This window comes from Cetorhinus maximus, chromosome 3 (assembly GCF_964194155.1).
Source record: "Cetorhinus maximus chromosome 3, sCetMax3.hap1.1, whole genome shotgun sequence".
In the NCBI taxonomy this organism is placed as follows: Eukaryota; Metazoa; Chordata; class Chondrichthyes; order Lamniformes; family Cetorhinidae; genus Cetorhinus; species Cetorhinus maximus.
This window is the reverse complement of record NC_135881.1, coordinates 70551301-70559602: the sequence shown is the minus strand read 5'-3', so window position 1 is coordinate 70559602 and position 8302 is coordinate 70551301.

Genomic DNA, 8302 nt, shown 5'->3' with positions numbered 1-8302 from the left:
TCCTGCAGCTTTACTAAATTTAAACTTTTGTGGAGTTGAAAGGAGCGGGAGTGCTCTTGCTTCCTACCCCTCCAATTGCTTCCTACTCCTCGTCTGTATTTACCTCTGGGCCTCAACACCAGCCAAAACTGGTTAGGCTGGACAAATGATCTGCACCAGAGTGCCTGACTCCTGTTTGCAGCTCAATTGCCTATGATGATGATGATGCCCAGGAACGAACTTAGTTTGGTCTTCATGCCTTTTAATTCTGAATTACCTGGAAAAACTCAGCAAGTCTGGCAGCATCGGCGGAGAAGAAATCAGTCAACGTTTCGAGCCCTCATGGCCCTTCAGCAGAACTGAAGCATAGTTTCAACAAGGGAGAAATATAAATTGGTTTAAGGTGGGTGGGGGGGAAGAGACACATTGAGGGTGTGGTGTGAGCAGATAATCAAAAGATGTCAGAGACAAAAGGGTCAAAGAGGTGTTGAAGGTGGTGGTCTTTGTCTGAGAAAAGTGCTAATTAAGAATGCAAGACAGGATATTCAAAGTACAGCTCTAGTGGGGGTGGGGTGGAAAGACTAAAGGTTTTAGTTTTAGATTTAAAAATAATGGAAATAGGTGGGGAAAGAAGAATCTATATAAATTATTGAAAAAAAAGGCGGGTGGGGGGGGGAAAAGAAACGGGGTGGGGATGGGGGGAGGGGGAGTTTAAGATCTAAAGTTGTTGAATTCAATATTCAGCCCAGAAGGCTGTAAAGTGCCTAGTCGGAAGATGAGGTGCTGTTCCTCCAGTTTGCGTTGGGCTTCACTGGAACAATGCAGCAAGCCAAGGACAGATATGTGGGCAAGAGAACAGGGTGGAGTGTTAAAATGGCAAGCGACAGGGAGGTTTGGGTCTTTCTTGCGGACAGACCGCAGGTGTTCCGCAAAACGGTCGCCCAGTTTGCGTTTGGTCTCTCCAATGTAGAGGAGACCGCATTGGGAGCAACGAATGCAGTAGACTAAGTTAGGGGAAATGCAAGTGAAATGCTGCTTCACTTGAAAGGAGTGTTTGGGCCCTTGGACGGTGAGGAGAGAGGAAGTGAAGGGGCAGGTGTTGCATCTTCTACGTGGGCATGGGGAGGTGCCATAAGTGGGGGTTGAGGAGTAGGGGGTGATGGAGGAGTGGACCAGGGTGTCCCGGAGGGAACGATCCCTACGGAATGCCGTCAAGGGGGGTGAAGGGAAGATGTGTTTGGTGGTGGCATCATGCTGGAGTTGGGGGAAATGGCGGAGGATGATCCTTTGAATGCGGAGGCTGGTGGGGTGATAAGTGAGGACAAGGGGGACCCTATCATGTTTCTGGGAAGGAGGAGAAGGCGTGAGGGAGGATGCGCGGGATATGGGCCGGACACGGTTGAGGGCCCTGTCAACGACCGTGGATGGAAAACCTCGGTTAAGGAAGAAGGAGGACATGTCCGAGGAGCTGTTTTTGAAGGTAGCGTCATCAGAACAGATGCGACGGAGGCGAAGGAACTGAGAGAATGGGATGGAGTCTTTACAGGAAGCGGGGTGTGAGGAGCTGTAGTCGAGGTAGCTGTGGGAGTCGGTAGGCTTGTAATGGATATTGGTGGACAGTCTATCATCAGAAATTGAGACAGAGAGGTCAAGGAAGGGAAGAGAAGTGTCAGAGATGGACCATGTGAAGATGATGGAGGGGTGGAGATTGGAAGCAAAATTAATAAATTTTTCCAGGTCCCGACGAGAGCATGAAGCAGCACCGAAGTAATCATCGATGTACCGGAGAAAGAGTTGTGGGAGGGGGCCGGCGTAGGACTGGAACAAGGAATGTTCCACATACCCCATAAAGAGACAGGCATAGCTGGGGCCCATGCGGGTACCCATAGCCACACCTTTTATTTGGAGGAAGTGAGAGGAGTTAAAGGAGAAATTGTTCAGTGTGAGAACAAGTTCAGCCAGAAGGAGGAGAGTAGTGGTGGATGGGGATTGTTGGGGCCTCTGTTCAAGGAAGAAGCTAAGGGCCCTCAGACCATCCTGGTGGGGGATGGAGGTGTAGAGGGATTGGACATCCATGGTGAAGAGGAAGCGGTTGGGGCCAGGGAACTGGAAATTGTTGATGTGACGTAAGGTGTCAGAGGAATCACGGATGTAGGTGGGAAGGGACTGGACAAGGGGAGAGAGAAGGGAGTCAAGATAACGAGAAATGAGTTCCGTGGGGCAGGAACAGGCTGACACGATCGGTCTGCCAGGACAGTTCTGTTTGTGGATTTTGGGTAGGAGGTAGAAGCGGGCCGTCCGAGGTTGGGCGACTATCAAGTTGGAAGCTGTGGGAGGAAGATCTCCAGAGGAGATGAGGTCAGTGACAGTCCTGGAAACAATGGCTTGATGTTCTGTGGTGGGGTCATGGTCCAGGGAGAGGTAGGAGGAAACGTCTGCGAGTTGACGCTCAGCCTCCGCGAGGTAGAGGTCAATGCGCCAGACAACAACAGTACCACCCTTGTCAGCGGGTTTGATGACAATGTTGGGGTTGGACCTGAGAGAACGGAGTGCAGTGAGTTCAGAGAGAGACAGATTAGAATGGGTGAGAGGAGCAGAGAAATTGAGACGGCTAATGTCACGCCGACAGTTCTCAATGAAAAGATCAAGAGAAGGTAAGAATCCAGAGGGAGGGGTCCAAGTGGAGGGAGAATATTGGAGGTGGGTAAAAGGATCCGTTGAACGGGGAGAGGACTCCTGCCCAAAGAAGTGAGCACGGAGACGAAGACGGCAGAAGAAGAGTTCAGCATCATGCCGAGCCCGAAATTCATTGAGATGAGGGCGTAAGGGTATGAAACTACGTCCTTTGCTGAGTACTGAACGTTCAGCATCGGAGAGGGGAAGGTCAGGGGGTATAGTGAATACGCGGCTGGGGCTGGGATTGGAAGATGGGGTGAGGACGGAGGGACAAGCAGGGGTGGAGGGTCCCCGATGGGTGTTGGAGTCGATGAGTTGTTGGAGCTTGCGTTCCTTCCCCTCTCCGATGCTGAACGTTCAGTACTCAGCAAAGGACTTAGTTTCATACCCTTACGCCCTCATCTCAATGAATTTCGGGCTCGGCACGATGCTGAACTCTTCTTCCGCCGTCTTCGTCTCCGTGCTCACTTCTTTGGGCAGGAGTCCTCTCCCCGTTCAATGGATCCTTTTACCCACCTCCAATATTCTCCCTCCACTTGGACCCCTCCCTCTGGATTCTTACCTTCTCTTGATCTTTTCATTGAGAACTGTCGGCGTGACATTAGCCGTCTCAATTTCTCTGCTCCTCTCACCCATTCTAATCTGTCTCTCTCTGAACTCACTGCACTCCGTTCTCTCAGGTCCAACCCCAACATTGTCATCAAACCCGCTGACAAGGGTGGTACTGTTGTTGTCTGGCGCATTGACCTCTACCTCGCGGAGGCTGAGCGTCAACTCGCAGACGTTTCCTCCTACCTCTCCCTGGACCATGACCCCACCACAGAACATCAAGCCATTGTTTCCAGGACTGTCACTGACCTCATCTCCTCTGGAGATCTTCCTCCCACAGCTTCCAACTTGATAGTCGCCCAACCTCGGACGGCCCGCTTCTACCTCCTACCCAAAATCCACAAACAGAACTGTCCTGGCAGACCGATCGTGTCAGCCTGTTCCTGCCCCACGGAACTCATTTCTCGTTATCTTGACTCCCTTCTCTCTCCCCTTGTCCAGTCCCTTCCCACCTACATCCGTGATTCCTCTGATACCTTACGTCACATCAACAATTTCCAGTTCCCTGGCCCCAACCGCTTCCTCTTCACCATGGATGTCCAATCCCTCTACACCTCCATCCCCCACCAGGATGGTCTGAGGGCCCTTAGCTTCTTCCTTGAACAGAGGCCCCAACAATCCCCATCCACCACTACTCTCCTCCTTCTGGCTGAACTTGTTCTCACACTGAACAATTTCTCCTTTAACTCCTCTCACTTCCTCCAAATAAAAGGTGTGGCTATGGGTACCCGCATGGGCCCCAGCTATGCCTGTCTCTTTATGGGGTATGTGGAACATTCCTTGTTCCAGTCCTACGCCGGCCCCCTCCCACAACTCTTTCTCCGGTACATCGATGATTACTTCGGTGCTGCTTCATGCTCTCGTCGGGACCTGGAAAAATTTATTAATTTTGCTTCCAATCTCCACCCCTCCATCATCTTCACATGGTCCATCTCTGACACTTCTCTTCCCTTCCTTGACCTCTCTGTCTCAATTTCTGATGATAGACTGTCCACCAATATCCATTACAAGCCTACCGACTCCCACAGCTACCTCGACTACAGCTCCTCACACCCCGCTTCCTGTAAAGACTCCATCCCATTCTCTCAGTTCCTTCGCCTCCGTCGCATCTGTTCTGATGACGCTACCTTCAAAAACAGCTCCTCGGACATGTCCTCCTTCTTCCTTAACCGAGGTTTTCCATCCACGGTCGTTGACAGGGCCCTCAACCGTGTCCGGCCCATATCCCGCGCATCCTCCCTCACGCCTTCTCCTCCTTCCCAGAAACATGATAGGGTCCCCCTTGTCCTCACTTATCACCCCACCAGCCTCCGCATTCAAAGGATCATCCTCCGCCATTTCCCCCAACTCCAGCATGATGCCACCACCAAACACATCTTCCCTTCACCCCCCTTGACGGCATTCCGTAGGGATCGTTCCCTCCGGGACACCCTGGTCCACTCCTCCATCACCCCCTACTCCTCAACCCCCACTTATGGCACCTCCCCATGCCCACGTAGAAGATGCAACACCTGCCCCTTCACTTCCTCTCTCCTCACCGTCCAAGGGCCCAAACACTCCTTTCAAGTGAAGCAGCATTTCACTTGCATTTCCCCTAACTTAGTCTACTGCATTCGTTGCTCCCAATGCGGTCTCCTCTACATTGGAGAGACCAAACGCAAACTGGGCGACCGTTTTGCGGAACACCTGCGGTCTGTCCGCAAGAAAGACCCAAACCTCCCTGTCGCTTGCCATTTTAACACTCCACCCTGTTCTCTTGCCCACATATCTGTCCTTGGCTTGCTGCATTGTTCTAGTGAAGCCCAACGCAAACTGGAGGAACAGCACCTCATCTTCCGACTAGGCACTTTACAGCCTTCTGGGCTGAATATTGAATTCAACAACTTTAGATCTTAAACTCCCCCTCCCCCCATCCCCACCCCGTTTCTTTTCCCCCCCCCACCCGCCTTTTTTTTCAATAATTTATATAGATTCTTCTTTCCCCACCTATTTCCATTATTTTTAAATCTAAAACTAAAACCTTTAGTCTTTCCACCCCACCCCCACTAGAGCTGTACTTTGAATATCCTGTCTTGCATTCTTAATTAGCACTTTTCTCAGACAAAGACCACCACCTTCAACACCTCTTTGACCCTTTTGTCTCTGACATCTTTTGATTATCTGCTCACACCACACCCTCAATGTGTCTCTTCCCCCCCACCCACCTTAAACCAATTTATATTTCTCCCTTGTTGAAACTATGCTTCAGTTCTGCTGAAGGGCCATGAGGGCTCGAAACGTTGACTGATTTCTTCTCCGCCGATGCTGCCAGACTTGCTGAGTTTTTCCAGGTAATTCTGTTTTTATTTTGTTTTGGATTTCCAGCATCCGCAGTAGCTTTTAGCTTTTTGTTTTTACCTTTTAATTCTGTTGTGTTATTGCACTGCCCGATTACAGAGTTTGAGGTGCAAACGAATTTAAGCCCTCAAACCTTTCGACTTAGAGGAAAGAATGCTACCAACTGAACTGGGATGGTTGCGGAGGAAGGTAATTTTCAATTTTGCTGCTGGGATGGTAATCCAGGAGAACGGCTCACCCGCCCTTGACAGAATGTGCCTGCTATTTGTTCCATTGATTTCTGTCATTTGTGGCACAAAAATCTACAAGAATCACAATTAGCTGTTTAAATCAAATAGAATTAAAAATTTTGTAAATAAATTAATCAGTTGATAATTTGCCATAAAGCCTTTCCATAGACAAGGAATTTTTGTCTGCCAATGTTCAGGATTACAAGTGACAGGCAGCTGGTCAGCACGGAAGCTGCACTTTAGAAAGGTTAAGGCTTGGCTGGTGTGAAGCAATATTGGATCCTGCAAACATGCTACAATACTCAGGGAACAAAATGCAACCTGTCAGTTTCTGCCTTGAAAATCAGTAGAATATTCAAAATAAAAGGAAGACAGCAAGCCTGAAGGAAATGATGTGAAGAGGAAGTAATTCTCCTTCAATAAGAAACTGTGATGCACTCTATGGGGTGCATCATCAGCTTTCAAAGTGCTCACACCTTTGGAGCAGAGACACACAGACACACACATATACACACACAGACAGACAGACAGACAGAGAAAGAGTGACAGAGACACACAGGCAGATAGATAGACAGACAAAGTGACAGAGACACACTCACGCACACACACACACACAAAGACGGAGAAAGGGAATAAAAAAGCACCAGTGGGTTGGAATAATCTTGATAAACTACTATTTAAAGGCTTGTACAAATTTCAAAATCACCCCTATTTATTCCATTGATAACTTCTTAAACTGTAACATTTATCTATGTAATATATTTGATCACAAATCTAATGTCTCTTAATCCACAGTATTGAGTATTCTTAAATATTTTTATGTTTGAAACCATAGTAAATACCAACAGATCACAGTAAGGTGCTAATAGGTGTAATTTATATTTCTTACAGGAGACACTAGAACATCTTACGTGCCTAAAATCTGCAGGCAGTCAAAAGCAGAACATTATTATAGTATTTGATGCAGTGTCACCATTGTGTGGGGTCAGGAGTAACACTCATTGCACCTGATAACCCTGGAGTTATGCACAACCAGCAGGGGGAGGAATTGGCCCAAGCAGCTTCTGTGGGAATCACCATAACCTAAATGTGAACTAGCATTGCACTGACATTTCGACCACAGAGGTATCACATCATTATTGTTATGATCAGTTTGACTGAAGTTTTTAATAAAAATATGGTTATATACTGGAATTCAGTTCCTTCACTGTCACTGGGTCAAAATCCTGGAACTCCTTTCCTAACAGCACTGTGGGTGTATCTACACCACATGTACTGCAGCGGTTCAAGAAGGCAGCTCACCACCACCTTCTCAAGGGAAATTAGGTTTGGGTAATAAATGCTGGCCCAGCCAGCGAAGCCCACATCTCATGAATGAATTTTTAAAAAATTACCTTGACCCCCCCACCCCGTATCAGTGCTGCTCCTTGTCCATACATTCAGCACATCTTCCAGGCATTGTGGGCTAGATTTTCCTTTGTCATCTTCAGGTGGGGACAGCAGCAGTAAAGCAGGCAAAATTAAGATCGGAGGCCTATTTGGCATTTCATCAGCCTAATCTCAATTTATCTTCCCCTGCGCCTACCAGGCCCGTTGCAAGCCACCCCTTTCCTGTCTGCTGCGTTTGCCTGCTGGCAAGGAGTTGGGGCCTGACCATTTCACTCCTCCCTGCCCCTGTGTCTGTCACTCAACAGGACCATGACTCCAATTTTCCTGCATCATTCTATTGCTTCTCTGCCTTCATTATTATTCCCATCTGTTTCGTATTTCCAGTTTATCCCAAGGTTAAACACTAGATGCCGAGTTTTATATTTTAGGGCATCTGGCACAGAACTTCATGAAATGGCTGCACATTTCAGGAATTCAGGTGCAAAGGTTTAGCATATCTAGCTTGTGATTCACGTAATTTTCCGTATTTTAATGGTTGAAAAACTGGTGTGCCACAAATTAGGTGTGTTGATCAATGTCTTCAAAATTCCAATGTGTATTCCTCTTATAGTAAAATAGACTCTCCAGAGAGAATGGAATGTATCTCACAGTCATGAGTTATTTTTTATTCATTCATAGGATGTACGCATTGCTGCCTAGGCCAGCATTTATTGCCCATCCCTAATTGCTCTTGAGAAGATGGCGGTGAGTTGCCTTCTTGAACCCCTGCAGTCCATGTGGTACAGGTACTCCCACAGTGCTGCTAGGGAGGGAGTTCTGGGATTTTGACCCAGCAATGGTGAAGGGATATTTCCAAGTCAGGATGGTGAGTGGCTTGGAGGGGGACTTCCAGATGGTTCTTAAGTTCTTATGGTGGTGTTCCCATGTGCCTGTTGCCCTTGTCTTTCTAGATGTATTGGTCATGGGTTTGGAAGGTGCTGCTTAAGGAGCCTTGGTGAATTCCTGCAGTGCATCTTGCAGATGGTACACACTGCTGCCACTGTGCATCGGTGGTTCAGGGAGTGAATGTGCGTGAAATGGGT